We start from the raw sequence: 21,390 nt of genomic DNA, 5'->3' as shown, positions 1-21,390 counted from the left end.
ATAACGCCGAATGCCAAATTGACTACAACGCCGACAGCTAGAAAACTGCTGTGTACCACAACGTCGAATTACCACAACGACGAAATACATTAACGCCGAAAAATGTCATTGCAGGACTGCCACAAAGGTTAGGTTAGGTGAGGTTAGGTTAGGTTAGGCTAGGCTAGGTTAGGCTAGCCTAGGTTAGGTTAGGTACACAAATTCATTCAGTTGTTTTTCATTTTTTTTCCTGTGGCCCCCCCCCCCCCTCAACACGCAGCAACATTTTTCGGCGTTACTGTTTTTCGGCGTTGTGGTACACAGCAGTTTTCTAGCTGTCGTCGTTGCGGTCAATTTGGCATTCGGCGTTATTGTACGTTCGGCGTTGTGGTATTTCGGCGTTGTGGAAACGACCCACCTGTGCTGCTGATGCAGTATAGCCTCTAAACCATTCGCTCTGAAATGACGCGCGAATTTCTTATGCGTAGGGCGATCACACTTTCAAAAAATGTTCACCTTAAATTTACGAAGATCACTGCTTACAGAACAAACCAGGAATCGTCATAAATTTATTCCTATCTTCGCAAATTTACGGAAGCAAATTTCGCTCACTTTGTACTTAAACCTAAAAGAATAATTTTTGGTACATGTTTGATTTAAGTCTTCAACTGAAATTACTTATCGTTGATTCGCCGTTAACGGTTTTTATTTTTTAGTACGTAGTGTCGGGTTTAATTATCGTTTTATGTGTTACTGACGGGTTATTATTTGTCACTGGTTCTTTGTGACACAAGAAGCCTTAACTGCGCAAAATAAAACTGAATTAAACAAATAATAATAATTGTATAATATAAGAAACTGCAGAATTTTGGTTGATGATTGGTCGAGATGTTGAATTTCCTTCTGGAAACATATGACAAAGAATGTGTGATCAGAGAAAAAAAATTGATAGATCAGTGAAAATTGATTACAAGAATCCAGAGATTCGTGTGGAGCTTATTAAAATATTTTCAATCAAATTTAATCTCAGTTCTCACTATTTCAAAATTTTGAGAGAAAAGGTTGTTAATTCTTGATATTATTTTAATAGCTTTATTGTTGGCTAGTTATGAACAAATTATTAATTAATAAAAAAACATTAAGGCAAAATGTTGCCCTTAAAGTTTTTTTTTCCCAACTGGTGTAGAATGAGATATTTATCTATATTGCTGTTGTGTAAGAATAAATTACTTTCAAATTCATCAACATGTTTCTAATTTTTTTTTATTTCTTAACTTTATAAGCACTGAATTATTTTATACAGGCTGACGTTTTTAGTTAAACAAAAAAAAATAGTTAGCTAGGTTAAAGTAATAAAAGCTATTTTCCACCCAAATATTGTGTGTTAATATATCGGGGGGAAATGTTTTTAAAATATACATCCTTACTTTTGGACAAACCTTTCCAAATGATCTTGAACTTTTACCAGTTATTTAAATTGTATCAATAATACTATATTTAATAGTTTATAAATAATTTAATCAGTTCGATAAGTGTATTTTAATGGTTTGGAGAACCCTAAAGGCATATTTAAATTTCAATCGTAGCATGAATCAAGAGCATTAAATCGTGTGTTGTATAATTTTTAGTTATCCATCTGTTTACATCCTTTGTCGTAAACCTTTGTGTTTCTAATAATTTCATTCATAAATGAATTTTAAAAAAATATGTTGCTCCAGAACATTGTTTCCGAATAATATCCATAAAATAGTTTTACGCCAAAGGACACAAATGAACGTTCCATTGAAAACTAAGTATTCTTTGTCCATGCTAGATTTAAAAAAATACAAATCACGCTTTATGTTTCCCAAACCATTTATAAACAAAATTTATTCCAAACATATTTATAACTACGGTCAAAAACACGAACTAAAATAAGAAAAATAATTTAGGAAACTACCCTCTCAAGTTTGCAACAAAATGTGGAAATATATACCCATTCTCATTCACAACGTGCATGATAAAATGTTTACGACGGTAGTTGGCAAGACTGCGCGGTAAACGCACGGGAACAAATAAACGAATTTAACTACACTTATCAGATCCGTATCGTAGAAAATTTTCTACTGTCTTGTAATCTCATTTCTCCTCTTTAATTTCATTGTTCCTCCTCGCGGTACGTCTGTTCTGGCATTGTTGTGTGTGTGTGTGGAGAGGGAGAAAAAAAAAAGTTTTTATCGGCAGGAAAAAATCTTAACTATTGTTCGGTATCTGCGTGAGGTACATCGTGTGTGCGTGAATTGAATGACGAGTGAGGCAAGCGGGAAAGCGGCGAACGAACGTTATGGTCATTCTTTTTTCTATCTTTTTTTCCATCTTTGTGTTTTTCCCCCCTCGAGTCTCTCGGTTGCTTGCGGTCATTAGGGGAATCCTCACCTCCGGGTCCACTCGGCGGTGAGACTGTTCGGGGGAAAACTGTTCTTCACGGTAGCAACCGCTTCATGGGCCGTAATGACTCCCGCAGTTCGTACTGCGCGGAAATGGTTTATGCAAAGCGTACGGTATTTCACCACAAAAAAATAGGGGGGGGGGGGGGGGGGAAAGGGTTCGTTGTTTTTCTAGTTTAGGACGGATGAAAAAAAAATGCATTGTTTCTCACACACACACACACTGGAAAAAAAATCTTTACTTTTACAAACCATTTGCCAAGAAAAAAGGTTTTGCACTACTACTACTACTACTACTACTACTCTGTACAACACGTTTGCATGTATAAAGCACGTTTTTAACGATATTTGGCTCATATTATAATATTTTTATTGATTTTTCATTCGAGCATACATATTTTTTCAAACAATTGGAGGTACTGGGACAACACAAAGCACAAATGCCCGGGTAAGATTCCAAATACAATATTAACTAAACACAATTTTGTAGTGTCACGGTTGTTTTCATGTTCAAATTTACAAATATCTGTAATCTTACACGAATAATTTTGTTCCATTTACAAAAAAAAGTACAGTGAACGAAAACAAAGGTACAAATTATTGTATGTCCATAAAATAATGTGCCAGTTATAAATTTTAATAGTAACAACTGTAAGCGTTATAGAGTTTTGGTTCAAGGTCACAATCAAAGAGTAACTCAGTTTAAGATTAGCGCATGCGCCTGCTTAGTTGTTTTCTCGCTTACAGCGCCACCTATGTTGAAAGAACGGCTCTTTCCCAATTAATAGAGGATGAACCCTTAAACTTTATTTGGCAGCATATTGAGACCTTCCCCATTAGAATATTTTTGTACGCGACTAGTTAAACGTATTAATCCCTGGCCGTTGTATTTCTCGTAATGGTCGAGACGACAGCTCCTTTTCGCTGGCCTCCACGTTCACATGAGATTTTTTTTTTCATAGGGGCCTTATATGAGATCGTATTTACGTTCCGCCGCTACCTAATGATTTGCCAGAGTTGAGACACAGAATTAAAAAGGCCTTTTGCTTCCTTTACTCAGGACGTGTTGACTAAAGTGTGGGTAGAATTGGATTTTAAGTTCTGTGTGTGCCGAATAACTAAAGGTGCACATATTGGACATTTGTAAGAATGAAACTAGGTTAGTTTACCTGCAATTGATGGATAAAATTTTTTGAAAATAACCTGAATCGAACTGTTGTAAAATACCATTGAATATGGGACATTCTTTTATGGACGCCCTGTAATTAACGGTGCGCGGAAGACAAGACATGGAGGACGCGACAGGAAGCGACGAAAATGAGGTCGTCAAAAGGCGTAACGCCGAGGTGTACGAGCAACCGCTCCCATTTGACTGTGCCGCAGTGCGCGTCGCTGTTTGTGCTGCAGACACTCAACACACTCGTCCGGACAGATATCTGTGTAGCTGCTGTCTACGAAGCAGTGCGTGACTTTTTTTTTCTTTTGACGTGACAACGTCTAATAAATCGATGAACGCCGGCTGCACGCACGAAAAAGTGTCCCGTTACGCACATTGTCCCGTTACGCTCATTGTACGCTTGCGCCGCATCTATCTCTCTTCCACTCGATTGGAACAACCATCGATTTGACTTTTTCGACGCACATTAAACTTGAAACACTCCCATTCGTTTCCTACTTTTCCTATCATCGTACTATCCTTAACAGAATAACACAGATTGGAAGAAGTTAAATTGCAAACATGTATAAGAGTTATAGTTAAAATAGTCTCTTCGTTAGAGTAATAAACATACTTGAATTAATGAGTGCAAATAAAAGTAAAATTATCAATTAAATTGTAGATTTCATTTCACTCCTTATTTGTATCCATACAAAATAGTGATAATTCAATAAAAATGATTCAATTTTATTCATAAAAGTATGCAATCATTTCATCAATGTTTTGTTATGACGTTGTCATGTTAAACTACTGACAACTATTTTTTTAATTTTTTTATTTTTTATTTATTTAAGGAACTGTAGTATCATTGAGAATAATAAGCTCACCTCCCAATACAAAGTTTGCGCAGACTGCATGGCCAATAATTTTTACAGTAGTATTTTAAGGGTATTTATGAGAATAGATTTTTTATAAACTATTTATTCTTTATTATTTATTGTATTTTTAATGCATACCAAAATTTTACATACTAAGTATTTCTATATCGAAAAAACTGCTGGTCAATGTTTTGTAAACTTTCTGAACTTATATAAAGCATGTTGCATTTAATTTGTAAATTATCTGCAGTATTTAGCCAGCCCCTACTGAAGGTCTTGTTTGGCGAACACATTGCGTTAAAATTTAATTCTGCTTTGAACATCTCTGCTAATGTTGTTAATTTGCCCGGAACCCGGATTGTTTGGCGGTGTTTCGGATCGATTTGGTTTTTCTGCGCGAGTTACAACAGGCAAGTATTTCCCCCCCCCCCCCCCCTAATTTTGACGTGACAACGTTTTATAAATCGATGAACGCCGTCTGCACGCACTAAAAAGCACGACTCATCGTCACGTTCCGCGTGAGACGAGCGTGCAAGAACCGGCCAACCCACCGTGCGAGAAAAAAACTTCTATAATATCAAACAGATTATGGCGGGCTTTTTTAAACTAATTGTTCGTGATTATATTTAAACAAATTATTTAAATTTAAATTTGCGAAAAAAAAATTGTAAATAATATTTGATAATTAAAAAAAGTATGCAATTTTTCATCAATGTTTTCTTATGACGTTATCACGTAAAATTATCGTCCGTAAACCGACTTTACAGACAACCCCCAACCTTCTTTTTTTTTTGCCAATTGTTTTAAGACCGTTCACAGAGAATCGGGGGTCATTTACTGTTCTTGTTTGTTTTGTTTTGGGGGGGGGGGGGGGGGAAGGACAAGGACAGTTCTAGCTTTGAATATATATACTGTATAGAAGTCGCGAGTGGATAGGATTTACTCTACGTTTTTCAGAAGCATATGATGAGCAGCTTGGGAACTTCACCGCTGCAGTGCGCTGCCGTAACGCCCTGTATCGTCTTAGTTGTTATTTACACGTTAGAGCGCAGCGCTGTCGCCCGCTGTCATACCCCGCACCCCTCATCCATCATTCACTGCAGCTCAACGTCGTTCAACGGGAGGGGGAAGGGGTGTTTGAAGAGTTCGACACTTGTCCGCTAGGGACCACCACAAGTCGATGCCCTGGAGATGGTGGCGATTGCTTGCGGTGAATTAACCAACTACCTCAAAACCGTATTAGAAATTATAACCTGGGCTGGCGACTTCTATACAGTATATATATTCAAAGGTTCTAGTCTGGCACACTGGTCGTTGCTGAGGGAGTGACAGGTTAGGGGGGGGTGCGGACGGGGGGGGGGTGCAGGGGAAGTTTCCCGGGGGTTTCCCACAGGATACGGGAGTCCTCCCTCGGGACTGGAAGGTCCAACTCCCCGCACTGACATTAGGCAGGCCGTGACAGCGACTGTCGCAAATGAGCTTGCCCCGACCCTCGACGCACACACACACACAGGAGCACAAAGGCCAGGGGGAAATGAGCCGCTCTGGACTGACTCATATTTTAATGCGCGGGTCCTCTCTCTCTCGACACACACACACACACACACACACGTCATAAAGCTCGCCGCTTCCTGCCGCTACTAACACCATCCATCTCCCTCCTTCCTCCATGCTCCTGCACATTTCCTCGACTGTCGCCAAGGACACATAAAAAACGTGTTTCACACGCCTGGACGTCGTCACGACATGGAAGTTATAAAGAACAACTAACTGCGCCCCGCTGTTTCCCACGCGGTTTCGCAGTTAAATTTAACTAATAAATAACCTATCAATGATGTGCATTTCACAACATAATCTGTTATAACTTTCAATTGTTTTATTTACAGCCTATAGTAATCAACACTTTGCCACTCATACCTAGTTTGCTCAGAACATATTATATTTTCCTTGCTATGTTTTGTTTTTTTTTTGCGAATTCATTTTTTTCACTTTCTGCTCAATTCTCCGCTGTTACGCATGAAGCAACTTTTCTTGCTGCGAAAGATTCGACTTTCGTTTGCCAGTCATCACTGATCCCATAAATATCGATTCGTGTGCTAAGTGCGGCGCGCGGAAATTAAGATGCTCTGATGGTACCTATAGCTGCCAAGACATTAAAAGGGGGAGGGGGGGGGGGGTTTATCCCTCAAACCATGGAGGTATGATGTTGGTGGAGTGGGTACGTGCAGTCCTTGACACGTAAATAATTGAAGACGAAATGAGAATGAGCTCCCTTTCCAAACCAGAAAGCAATAACCTATATATACAGGGGTTCATTATGCTATATCATTGCTGATGTGTTAAAATATTTATTTGGACAACGTTCACTTCATGGTCGCGGTTTTTTTTTTTTTAAAGATTCTTCCTATGAAGTAATTTCAAGCTATAAAAATAAACCTCTAGCGGTTACGGATTTGGTTTGGTGTCCAATTGTTGATCAGTGTGATTACAGCTTCGTAAAAGACCTCCTGTCCGTAGACTAAAGCAGGATTCACGACAAAAGAAAGTGTGCACAAACTTTGAACGCTATGTTTAATAACCCACTGGTTCACAACAACACACACAGCTGTCGTGTGCATGGAAGGGAAATTAATATATTATTTTCTATTTCTGTTGCGGACCCAAGGTAGTAAAGTGAAATTTTGGAAGGAGTTGAGAACTTTATATATTTATTTATCATATAGCGGTAATATATTATCTACATATAAATTGTCTCATTTAATTATTTCTTTAAAAATTATCATTGTGATTTTTAGATAAGTATATGAAAAAAAAAATATTACTAAATTTATTTTTGGTTCTCTACATGTTGTTTATCAATTTTTTTTGTTTTTTTATTTGTCATGACCTAATAAAATTCATGATTAAAAAAAAAACTAGTGTTTACAGGCTGCTGGATAGCTGGTACGGGAAAAAAAAATCGTACTTGAAATATTTATTTCCCATCACTACCGACAGAGGTCATCTTCATCGCAAAAATTTCACTGGACAAAGACCAACTCACAATAGTTCGAGTGCGAACCTTGAGCAAGCAATTTTAATGCTTTACAAGTGTGGTGTTTTTACCGTGACTTTCATGCATGCTAAGTTAGCAGCATTTATTCTGCATAATGAGGTTCCCTTTTTTAATCGGAAATAAATGCTAACAAACGCTTGCCATGATATCTGAGACAAAATAATGCAGTAAACATGTCACGCGCCCACAATGCACCGCGGCGCCCAGTGGCATGATCGGCGCGGAAGAAGTGCGCCTGGTGGCATGACAATAACAATGGTGGGGGGGGGGGAGGAGGTGATCTCCTGCGTGTGACAACCGCCACATGAATTATTCACCTCGTATTATCATCGCCTCCTCCTCCGTGAAAGAAGTTTTGGTTAAGGGCGACCCATGGAAGGGGGGGGGGGGGAGGGGGGAATGTCAGGTCCTGGTGGCCTTAGCACGCGCTCAGTATCACAAACAAGGAGACATATTCAATTGCCAGTGACAACGTCAACCACTATATTATATAAAGAAGTGAATTACACATTTCATATAGATACATTTAAATAATTTATCTAATGGTAAAGACTGAACTGCTCCGATAAAGGCAAAATAAAAAAAAAAAAACCTTGGGGAAAAAAATACTAAACCCTGGCTTCGGACCAGATTTTCGACAAAAAATTTTTTTTATCCAAATACTGTCAAACTTGTTCGTATGCGCCATCCACCGTGGTTACACATTTTAGTTCCGTGCCAGTTCCGTTCCAATCACGAAATTACTCCCACCAAATAACCGTATACCGAGAGCTAGGATGTTACACGTAGTAGGTTCGTTACCACAACGCCGAATTACCATAACGCCGAATGTCAAAATTGACCACAACGCCGACAGCTAGAAAACTGCTGTGTACCACAACGCCGAAATAACAACTGATTGAATTTATGTGTGTTTCTTAAATGTACCTTAACAACGAAATACCACAATCAAACCTAATATTACCTAACCTAACCTAACCTAACCTAACCTAACCTAACCTAACCTAACCTAACCTAACCTAGCGTAAATATAACCTAAACTAACTTAACCTAGCCTATCCTAGCCTAGCCCAACCTAAGCTAGCCTAACCTAACCTAGTCTAACCTAACCAAGTCTAACCTAACCTATTCTAACCTAACCTAACCTTTGTGGCAGTCCTGCAATGACATTTTTCGGCGTTAGCGTATTTCGGCGTTGTGGTAATTCGGCGTTTTGGTACACAGCAGTTTTCTAGCTGTCGGCGTTGTGGTCAATTTGGCATTTCGGCGTTGTGGTGAGTCCCCCAAGTCGTAGTATATATATACACACACACACATAGAGACCCACACGAGCGAATCAGGGCACGGTAGCTGACAAAGGAACATGTCCTTGGCTGCAAGAGTTCATCAGGCGGCCCACGCGTCTGTGTGCTACGCGGGAGTAGGTACCTCTTCTTCTTGCGCGCTTCCTCTTGCTTCGGCAAGAAAAGCCCGCACTTTGTCAGCGACACCACTTCCACCCCTCCCTCCGGCCTAGCTTCTGGGTTGTTTATCGGAGGTAATGTATTCACGCCGAGCGTGTAAAACCACGCTCCCTGTGTTCTTCGCCCCAGAGAGAGAGAGAGAGAGAGAGAGAGAGAAACGTCCTCTTGGTCGTCGGCGAGAAAGGGTGTGTTTGTGAGCCCGTCCCTCCGTCCACCGAGGCCCGACCCCGAGACGTACATGCTAGCGTTCCGCGGTGTTTTAGTGTTGGGTCGAGAATAAGGACAGAGGGGGGTTGAAGGGTAGGACGTTGTCCTGGTGGCTAACCCCTCAACCCCCTTTCCCTTCCGCCAAACCTAAAACCCTCCTCCTTCGAGTACCATGTTCCTACACGGGGACACGGGGTAATGTTTGTCTCACAACCAACCCTTCTACTCCACTTCCAATATCTCTCTCCTCCTCTCCTTACGCGGTGAAAGACCATCCTGCAAAAACCTTCTTAGATATGGACTCGCAGACTTTCCGAAGCTAAGGAGGCCGTTAAACTCTTGTTAGTCATGTAGCTCGACAAAAAATATTTATTAAAAGATAAAAAAAAATACTTAATGAAGTTTTGCACTACTTAAATCATGGAATTAAATTTATATAATAACATTGCGTGTGAATTTTTCAATTTATTTTTTTTAGTTTATTTTAACCCTTTATAGATATTTGGGATTGAAGAAAATAACTCGACAAAGTTATAAATTTACAATATACACAATAGCATGTATCTGAAAAATCAATTATAAAAATTAAAAACATTACAGATGGAGTATTAGCTGTCAGGCGTAAAGCCTTTTATTCTCCAATTTGTTTCTTCAAGTTTTCACATACCAATATGGCGGACTTTTTTTAATATTTGTATCTGCTGTTCTATACTGATTTTATTAACGTCTGCAGTTAAGCTGTTCGGAAGAAAATAAGATCAGAATTTTACAGGTTACTGTGTTTATATATAAGTTGCTAACTATCTGCCGACCCGGCTTCGCACGTTGTATTAATGGGGGGGGAAACGATACCAAATCTCTTATTTACAGTTATAATAAATTAAATAAAATAAAAATTAATTAATTTTGACAAAAACTTAATACAATTCTTTGTAATGCACGAAGAAAAAAACGAATAGCACCGATGTTTCCCAGACTCTCGAGCACGCAAACGTTGTCATGGAGACGAAGTACCCACTGTTTCCCGGGCTTAACACCAATCAACATTGATAATCAGTTTATTATTAATTACAAATTATTAAGACCATTAATCGAAATAAAAACTATCCTATCTCTCAAGTTGGAAAAAAATTACACATAAATGCCAATTTTCATCGAATCGGTTGACTTGGTGAAGAGTTCACTGGAAACAAACATCAGGACACTCGGATTTATATATATTAAGATATTCCATAACGAATCTTCATGATACAAACATAATAAAATGAGTTGACATTTTTTCTCCAGTTTAACCTCCAATGCAGGTGCAGCTGACATATTTGTAAACAAACGGCCGCCGTGTGGCACACTGAAATCCTCCCCAAGTCTTTTGGCTTCAGACACCCTTCGACTAGAATCGGACCTTATGCCCCATCTGCACATTTGCCTAATCTGCGACTGCGCTGGGAAGGGTGTCGCCTCCGGGGCGACAGTCTTTTGTCGTCGGCGAGGAGAATCATCCGCGAGCGAGCGTGCGCGACGGTTCGGCAGCGTGTAACATCGCCTCGCGACCCCGGAGGGTGCGCGCGCATCGACAATGGCGCCCGGCTAACACGCCGCTGGAACATTCGGGACAAATGTTTACCGAGGGATAAACAGCCGTGCCTCAGGGCCAAACGAGTCTAAGGCCCGTTACACAGCGACACTGCAACGTTAGACATTTAATCTCACGGTTACGAAAACTAATTTAATTGAAGAAAAGAAAAATTGGCTGTCTGTAAAGTCGGTTTACGGACGATAGTTTAACGTGACGTCATAACAAAACATCCATGAAATGATTGCATAATTTTATGAATAAAATTGAATCATTTTTATTTTAATAATAAAAGAATAAATACTTGAAATTATACTAGTAATCAGATTTCTAAAATGCAAGAATAATTAACCTTTATTGTTGAAATTGTTGTTTAATAAGCAATGAAAACCACATTAACTTTTCACTTCACTTTATAAAAAGTCGACGAAAGAGTTTACGTGTAGATGACTTGTAATTAATTTTAAAAACTGGCGTTTAGCTATAAAGTTTAAATATAATTATGAACAAGTTTTCATATAAATAAACTGTAATCAATTATATGAATCACCATAATTTTTTAGTTAATTGTAACATAACCAATTATTACTGCACTCGCAGACAGCGTAACGGAACACAGCGTAACGGGACACAGCGTAACGGAACAGTGTTCGTAACTGGACACTTTTTTGTGCGTGCAGCCGGCGTTCATCGATTTATTAGACGACACATCAAATAATATCCAGTCATGGGGACTGTCAACAGAAGTGAAAACTTAAAACTTTGTTTTTAAATGTGTAAGATGACATCATTTCTACCTCAAATTTACGTTAAATAAAATTATTTTGATATTATATCAGTACGATGTCAGCATGATATCATTTATCCTTAAATCATTTTTTAGTCCCAAATGATGTCAGTGTTATGTAAATATTACGTAAAAATTCATTACCTAGCTATGACTTACCAGTGATGTCAGACCTAGGTCATGTATTCGCGTGGTCAAATTAACTTCACTTACTGCTACTACAGCATGTCGGTGATGCGAACTCACAATGATTTAACCCATCCAAAAAAGAGTCTAACACGTACATGATAAAGTCGAGTATATACAATGTGTTAGTGTATATATGCGTGTACATGTACACAGGCCGCTGCGATTCGCCAGTCTGGCGCAACACGTCACTAGCATGTCTGTGACGCGAACCCAGAAGTTTTGCCCCTACCAAAAATCGCTCAACGCGGCTAAAGAAGTTTTTACTTCAAAAAATGATACGAAAAAAAAGAACACTGTCAGTATTGACATAGGCCTATTATAATAAAAAATAAACCACCAAATGGGGATAGCACAATATAAATTATTGTACTGAAGACAATCTTTAACTTATTTAAAACATAAACCTACATGGCTACCACCACGGCTAAATATTTTGTTTTCTGTTGGTCGATCGTAGTAACGTAAGAGGGATAGCTCCCGCATGTGTGCCATTGCAGATAATCCGTTCCGCGAGATCCGTCTACGTTTACGTAATCCGTCTCCGCTTCCGTGCCACTGTATCACTAGCCTGAATCTGAATCAGAGCGTGATGAAAAGTTCAACTTTCAGGAGGGAAGCACTTAACAGCGAAGAAGGGAAATGAAAATGTCGAAGGCCCCCTCCTTTAAACCCCCCCCCCCCCCCTTCACCCAAACTTCACACTCTCTGACCAATGTTAGTTTGCAGCTACGACGCGGCATTTATTCTTTAAGTTGGAAAACAAAAACAATAAGGTTTCTCTTCAAATATCAAACGATAGTTGTGATAATTTGCAACTATAGCCATTTCCTATCGTTGGGGGACATGAATATTTCGCGAAAAGATTCCAAGACTAGCTGAAATACCAAACCACTGTAGCATCGTCTGTGCTTCATGATTGGGTGAGGTCATTTAATGTTCATGACGATTGTTACAACCACCAATCACAGTAGTTCAGCGAGGAATCAAACGCGTCCTGGTGGCTCGGTGAAACAAGGCAACGACTTCTCTCACAGACGGCCGCCAATCATTTGGGAGAAACGTCTGGTGTGGGTATTCCTTGTTGCAACCTAATAGGCGTTCAGATTTTTTTTTCTACCGATAGCACTGATGAATTTTTTTAAAAACTGAAAAGTCCTTACAGGACCGTCGCTGTTCGTAGACACAGCTCGCTGGAGACACCTGGGGTCGTCACTTACCTGCACAATTCCTGCACATGATGTTATCTCGTGTGGTGACCATACGTTTCATTTTTTTTTGTTGATGTCAAAAAAACTCGTTTTCTACCGAACCGTAACATCGTACCACACCCCAAAAAAAAATATTCACAGAGCAATCAACCAAATCTATAACGTCCCAAGATTTGGTTGAGCCAGCCAAAGTCCGTAAGTCCAGTTACAATGATATGTAACAGTGGCTGTTGGAAGAAGGTCCCTAATTATTAAAGTAACTCTTAAGTCCCTCCCTGACGGGCACACAAATATGGAGGGCTGTGAAAAACACGGTATCATTTAAAGAACATTTTTTCCACCTCCACTTTCGTGTAAAGCTCGCAATCGTGACTTAAGGAGCCTAAGTTTGATTCTGAGGTACAGTTATACTGATCGCAAATATAAAAACATTGGTATCTCTATTTTTTTCTTTGGGAGAAAAAAAGGCCACAGGAGACGGGGACACTCATCTTCACACATCAATTAGTGTTAAATTATTTTATTAATTACACAACATTCACCCTACCCAAAAATTATATATATGTGTGTGTGCTTTTTATCCACCATTTAAATTGAACAGTGTGTAAGCAAATAACTTTTGATTAATTGAAGTGTATTCAGTGGCATGGCAGTAGACCGAAAATTGTGTAATTGACTTTTATAAATCAAAAGTCTTTATCTGAGAGTCTACCCGCGCATTCTTCGTTGAAACGCAAGTAGTTAAAAATAGGGGCTCCGAGCGCAATGGATTATGGATCAGGATTCAGGGATTTGTGACCTTTGACCTCTGACGTCACCGCCTACATAATGGGTTACGTCATATCCAGCCGCAGTTCTAGAATTCAAAATGGCGGAAGGTTCTATGAGGAGGAGGAGGAATATGAGGAAGAGGAGGACTATGACGAGGAGGATGACTATGAGGAGGACTATGAGGAGGATGACTATGAGGAAAATGAGTACTATGAGGAGTACTATGAGAAGGAGGACTATGAGGAGGACTATAGGTGGACTATGAGGAGGATGACTATGATGGGTTAGGGTTTAGGATAAGTAGTACAAAGCTTACATGACGGAAGGTTCTAGAAAACAAAATGGCAACAGGAAATGACATAATCCAATATGGCGGCCAGAAATGACGTGATCCAACATGCAGTCGGTGAGGTCAGAGGGTCAAAGGACACGGACCCTGAATCCTGATCCACAATCCACTGCGCTCGGAGCGCCTGTTTCCAACTACTAACGCACGTAACTTCACGGTAATTTGCCGGCCGTGTACTCTTTATCGCAGGCCAAAGTGCACAAACAACACAGACTCCCTCATCATTGGTCCCGCTGTTTGTGATGGTTCGGGTAGGGTCAGTGGAGGGGGGAGAGGGGATTAGCTACAGTTTTTGTGAACGCAGCCGCCATCACGCTCCGAAATCGGAATCACGTGACCGCTCACGCTCGCCGGATAACCGCGCGTGTAAACAGCGCGCAGGGGCGTGGCCAATCCCGCACGCCTGCTCGCGTGGGAAACAGCAGCGACTCCGGAGTCCGAGCGAGCACGGACGCACGGCGCAGCTCAACCGGCAAACAACGGTGTTTGTTTACGTATTCGTGTCTGGACAAAAAAAAAAATTCAGGTGAACGTGCGGCAATTTTCAAAATGTTAAAATAATAATCGAGATAATTTTTTTAATAATTTTGAATATCAATAAATACGCTGAATGTTCATTCTAATTTATTAATTTTTTATTATTTAGTAAATGTAAAGGTAATATTTTATAATTTATAACGTGAATATATTATACATACGGGAACATAACTTCACGTGTATAAATAAACTTGAAAAAGTTTATAAATTCAATTTCTATAATTAATATTCACAATAAATATATATTTTTTTAAATTATATAGACCAGTATTTTATATCAGTCTCTGAAGTATAAGATTTAAAAGCAAATACATATGTATGTTTTTTTATGTAAACATTTTTCATCCTCGCATTGTAAAATTCACTCATTTTATTTCATAACGCGCTTGAAGAAGTACCTACAACTTAAAAATTCTCATAATTGTATAGTATATTATACTTATGTACTCGCGTTCGTTCTTTGACCTCCATATGGAGTCCGAAGCTGTATAGTAATTTAGAGGGAAAATGCATTTTTTGTGTGTTTTCCATATTTATTAAAATAAATAAAAATTATTTGTTCACACGTTTATAAGTAAATTGTAGTTATCATATTTGACAGGAATATACGCAATTCCAAATGCCTAAATTATGGAAAATTTGAGTATTGTGGATGCCGCATAGGCATGGTGAAAAAATTTAAAATTGGTAATAAAAAATCTAAATCAATTTTTATAACTAAATATTTACTTGCTGCCTATGATGCTTCGATTAATCGCACTGGAATATAAATTATCGAGCTCTTTAATTTCCATAAAGCAACCGTAAGTTAAACATGGAATATATTGGTCTATATATATATAGCCTATATATTTCTTATTTTATTATATTATTATGTAAAACAAAATCTTGAAATAATATCCAATTATTGACCCATAGTTAACGTTTTTACAGAAGGTTCGGTTAGGTTAGCTACATTTAAAATTCCTACTCTAAAATGATAAGTTAAGTAAGCCACATTAAAAATACTTAAAGGTTTTTTTCGGAACAACTAATTCTCAAAAGTACAATTTTTTTCGGAATTAATGTAATTTTTATTTATTCGTTTGAAGATAATCTACTCAATGAAATTACCGAAAGAGTTTGTCAGGTTACACAAGAATCGATTATTTATAGTTATAATCGATCGATATGTTTAAGTCTTGCTGTTTGTGAGGATGGATCGTTAATCTCATACTTAAAACTTTCGTACCACAAACTGAACTGCCATTCAGTTACACACACCCCCCCTCCCAAAAAAAAATCAGTAATCAATTTTATTTACGTGTTGATTATTCTGTCACTGCAGGACTCACTTTCAGCCATTTTTTTAGTTATGGTTTGTCGATGCTAAACCACCAAAAGCAAGCAAGAATAGAAGTTATTTCAGGGAAACTTGTAAAGCTTGATTATTTTGAATGAGAAGAAACCCCGATTGAAACATATTACATTAACGTAGTAAGTTTAGCCCTAAAGATAATTAAATATTTTGACCAGTGAAATGATATTCACTGAAAATTTTGCGATAATGTTTGTAACTGACTGGTTCATACATATGTGAGTTTCACTATGAATAATTGCTTAAAAAAATTTAATTCACTGTGAAATAATTGAAAACCATTAGCAAATAAGTGAAATATAACTGTTTTCCTCGTCTTATTCTCACAAGTGACAAAGTTTTTGTTTATTTTTCATCCGAGGTAAATGTCCAGCCAATTGTTCCAGTTACTTTGGCAGACGTTTGGCAGACAAGATCTTCGAAATATTGCTGATGATACTACTCAGAAGGTCAGAGTATTAGAAGTTTCCCAATTATGAATGTCAATGTCAGCCTACAAGAACTTCTGCATACATAGTTTGCTTGAGAGTAATAACAGGAATGTCAAGTGTTATTATACTGAGAAAAACATGATTGTTTTAAAGAATGAAAAGTGTGTACGCACGAACTTCCAAGATGGTTAATAAACAAGCAACCAAAAAGATGGCATATGCCTATTGTGTGTAACTGTTCCTGCTGCCAGTACGGAAGTTTGTTTACCGTCAGCCATGGAAATTCATCACCGAACACTATTTGTAGTCCTTTGCACGCTCGTTTTCTTCTCAGTGCGAGAAGTGATCCATCATCATCTGCCACCTTGCAATTCTTTCCAAGAGCAAAAAAGATAGCGGACTGTGAGAAAAATCCCGTTGGACGATGTTCTGAGGAGGTTTACCCGGGTTTTGAGAAGTACAACGGCTTTTCGCTTGTCCGTTGGGGGGGATTACAACGGCGGAAACCATTTGCGCTTGAAGACTACATACTCGTGAGAGACGTCGACCTCCTCCGCTGGTTATCGTCGAGTGAGGTTCTCAGGGGAACACCGATCAGGACAATGCGTCGGCGGCAAAGTTCCCGACGACGTGAAGAGCGAGATGTTCGTCCGCGGAGGTCGCCACCACCACCACCAGGATCTGAAGACTTTTCGGAGGGTCCCGAACGTCTGCAAAGATTATGTGCCGATGCGATCCGTGATCCGCACAGCACACATGAAGGGAGGTACAGAGGGGGAGCAGAATTTCGGGGCAAACACCGAGGATACGGTGGGGGGGGGGGGGGGAGGGGAGAGAAAAGAGTCCCGTTCGCTGTGTAATGTCGCTTGTTGACACAGCCTCAGCGGGGACTCTCCACCAGATGGGTTAGGGGAGGGAATCGTAGCGGGGTGGAGGGTGCGTTCGGGCTTGTTGCCATTGCTGAAGAAACACCGGGCCGCATCTGCCCTTGCGTGCTGACCCTAGAGGGGGGGGGGGGGAGAGAGTTCTCCTCCACCCCTCATCCCAAACCACCCCCTTACTTCCTTTTCGCCAGCCATGCTAACACAGAAACCGCACCATCCGCCCCTCTTACCATAACCCAAACACACACACTCTCCGTAACGGCCATCGTATGTTCCAGCTCTGCCAGAAATCCGGTCCCGCCGATAAATCACACGCAACACAAACAGTGTGAAGTTCCCCCCCCCCCCCCCTTCTCTACACCCCTCCGCAACCAAAGCTTCCTTTTGCAATCTCCTGGCGTCTGCTCGCGGTGAACAAACTTTCGGTTCCTCGGAGTCTGACGTAGACCGGGACAGGATCCTGACAGGACTGCCAACGTTCGGCGCACGACTGTCTTACTTCAAAACCGCGGTATATTTGTTTGCAAATATCACTCGCACAAACACACGATTTTTAATTTTTTTTGACGTGATAACGTCTTATAAATCGATGAACGCCGGCTGCTCGCACGAAAAAAGCATGACTCGATGTCACGTTCCGCCTGAGCCGAGCGTGCAAGCGAGAGCGCGGAACAAGCGATAGAGGGGCACGATCGGCCCTAAGCGTTCGGCTTGTGACGCATCTGTCTCTCTTACACTCACGTTATCTCGTAAAATTATCGTCCGTAACCGACTTTATAGACAACCCCCCTTTTTTGTTAAAATTATTAAACGTAAAGCAGTAATTTTGATGCGTAATGCACTGTTTATGAACTGTCAGTCACTTAACTGCATTGCACAGAGGTGTACAGAACGCTGTTAAGGGTAATTCACAATAACAACAACAGCGTGACAGATGCATCCGACGTATCAACTAGTCACTTGTTGGGCGGAAAGGCCACCCAATGCTGGGCGCAAGTGTGATAAGGCCCTGCCACAGTCGTGCAGTTGCGTCCGACTGGGGACGCACTACAACACCGAAATACAACAACGCCGAACGTACAATACCGCAGAAAACCATAATGCCAAATTGACAACAACGCCGACAGCTAGAAAACTGCTGTGTACCACAACGCCGAAATACATTAACCCCGAAAAATGTCACTGCAGGACTGCCACAAAGGTTAGGTTGGATCAGGTTAGCACACAAATTCATTCAGTTGTTTTTCATTTTGCTCCTGTGCCTACCCCCTCCCCCCCCCCCCCCACCCCCCCCCCCCCCGCCACAGCAACATTTTTCGGCGTTACTGTATTTCGGCGTTTTGGTACACATCAGTTTTCTAGCTGTCGGCGTTGCGGTCAATTTGGCATTCGGCGTTATGGTATTCGGCGTTATTGTACGTTCGGCGTTGTGGTATTTCGGCGTTGTGGTAACGACCCAGTCCGACTGACCACGCTGTCCGAATACGTGTTCCGTAACAGAGTGCCGCATCAGCTTGTTCGGTGCGTCTGGTTCACGTGATAATGCATAGCAAGCAGCGCGGTTAGTATATTTATACAGGTATTTGTCTTGGCTTAAATCGAGAGATTTATACAAAATAGAGATTGATGTAAATGTATGCTAACGGAATTCCGACACTCTTCTTGATATTATAACCCATAGTTAGGGACAGGAAAATTTTGCGGGTTCAATGACCTGCAGGATGAACTCCATAGTTCTACGTACACTCGGTCAAATGTCACCCACTCATTGGCTGCTGTCTTGTGAGACGTCCCAACGTAGCAGCCTGTGATTCGATAAAGCTTTGGTCAGGTGTTTCTCATTGGCCCAGCGTCATCCAAGTGAGTTGTGAACCAATAGCATAGGCAGCACTGAGGTATAACTATTGGTATTTTAGCCTATCGTGAAATGAATTCGCGAATTTTTCAGGTCTCTACTCATAGTTTATTCAATATTTCGGTCAAACTTCTTATTTTAATACCTATACACATTCATAATTTTAATTTATAATTCGGGTAAACATTTTTCGTTCGAAAGCAACTTTAGGGGCAATAGAAATGAACAAAATGGTGTCCAAGACGGAATTAGAATTTTTGCTAAGAAATAATAATTTTTGGCACGATTTGACAGTGTGTTTTACTACCCATCATTCTATTTGGCGAATATTGTTCATGGCTAGTGGAGTTAAACCAGGCAACCAACCCATTTATTTTATTTATAATTTTACCAGCCATGGTGACTGGACCGTCTCTTTCCTCCTAGCCATTAGGGAAGCGGTACTTCAAGGCTAGCGGAATATATAATTTAAAACAATTTTTCTAAAATATCATACAAAATATTTGTTATAATAATTGATATATAATATTAATAATTGTGTTTATTATTTACTTACGTTTCAACGTATGATACATTGTTTTAGAAAAGTATATTATTGTTTATATAATATTAAGGTTATTATAAAATCTTATTTGTTAGCCTAAGTATGTGAACCCTACTACTTTTAGAGTATTTTATTTATTTTTCCTAGTTATACAAACACTGTTTACATCCATCTGTTATTTTCTTTTTCCTTGGTTTGTTTCGATATGGAATTTACTGAGAACTTGATTTTCATCCATGGATTACGTTTCAAATTTAATATATATATATATATTAATAAATAATCAACCGTCCATGTGAACATGTTCCTAAGTTTTTTGCCAGTTATTATAATGAAGTTGCCCGTTAAATTAAAAATTAAAAAAAACTGAATAGACCAGGCACAATAACTCACCGTGTGAATTCATGTCTGGCTCATGACTGCATTTAATAAATATTCATAAAAATTAAAACGCATGCCCAATAATTAAAGAACAATTGAACATTGAAGCACCAACACACGTGAATGCAAGGACGCTAGAAGAAAATAACAAAAAATTAAAATAGTCGAAATACAATATTTTGTGTCTGATGATTTTTTTTTTTTTTTAGTTCAGTTCAGTTCAGTTTAGTTCAGTCTCTTTACACAGCAAAACGAATCCTTGCAACAGTTAAAATTTTGGAATATTGATATTGTATTTTAGATTTGTAACAATGCTGTTATTTCGACTGCAATATTTTTGTTGATGAGGAATGTTGGAAATCTTGATTGTTGTTCGTTGAAAAAAATCTAATTGCATAATTAGGTACCTAATATTTTACATGGAGCTTATTTATCATCAATAATTAAATAACAATATATTTCTAATTATTGACATGTTAAAAATAGTGTGAAGAAATTAAGTTCTTTTGATTTGATTATTTTATATTTCATTCCATGCAAAATTATCTTTCACCCGATTGTACGCCTGTGAATAAGTTTAATCATGAGAGTTCTCGTCCAGTGGAAGGTTTGATATATATGAGTGCTAGCGAAAACCAAGTAGCCTATCTAAACGTTGGTGGAAACCCAACTGCAAACTTCGAGCCGGACACTAGGAATCTTGGAAACCATTTTAAACCGCCTCTGGACGGAGCCAAGTTTTTCTAGCACGCAGCTGCGGGAATAATCGGGTATTCGGGACGCTCAGAGATGCGGGGAATGTTAGGTCGGCGGTAGATGGTCTTCCCGTGTCCCGAGGACGAGTCCAGGACGGTCTCCAAAGCCTTTCCAGAGGCAGGGATGCCAACTTAAGGGTTTTCCCCCCAAATTTAGGGGGAACAAAGCTGCAATGCTGTTTTTTTTAGGCGGTAAATTTATTTAGGGGGATTTTTTTAGCGGGTGCATTACTTAAGAAAATTTTCGAGGGCGTGAATTTAAAGTGTATAACTTGAAAACAAAAGTGAAGAAAGAACAGCAACACAAGTGGCAAAAATAATTTTAGCTCTCAAACGGGTTTACAATTATACAACTTTAGGGGTTTTTTAATAGTAATCTAGGGGGATTTGAAGTTGGTCCTAGGGGGGAACACTCTAAAGGAGTTGGCATCACTGTCCAGAGAGGATGTGCTCGCGCCGGCCGCCGATACAGCGATTCGTTACAGCCGGCCGGTGTAAATTACTCGCAGACGGTTCCACGGTCGCCATTAAGGGCACCGCCTCGCTAATTTCCCTCCCCCCCGCGCCTCTCGAGCACATAACTTAAAACGCTCCTCGGTTTTCCC

The sequence above is a fragment of the Bacillus rossius genome, chromosome 13 (genome assembly GCF_032445375.1).
Source record: "Bacillus rossius redtenbacheri isolate Brsri chromosome 13, Brsri_v3, whole genome shotgun sequence".
NCBI classification, from domain to species: domain Eukaryota; kingdom Metazoa; phylum Arthropoda; class Insecta; order Phasmatodea; family Bacillidae; genus Bacillus; species Bacillus rossius.
This window is presented reverse-complemented; position numbering follows the sequence as displayed.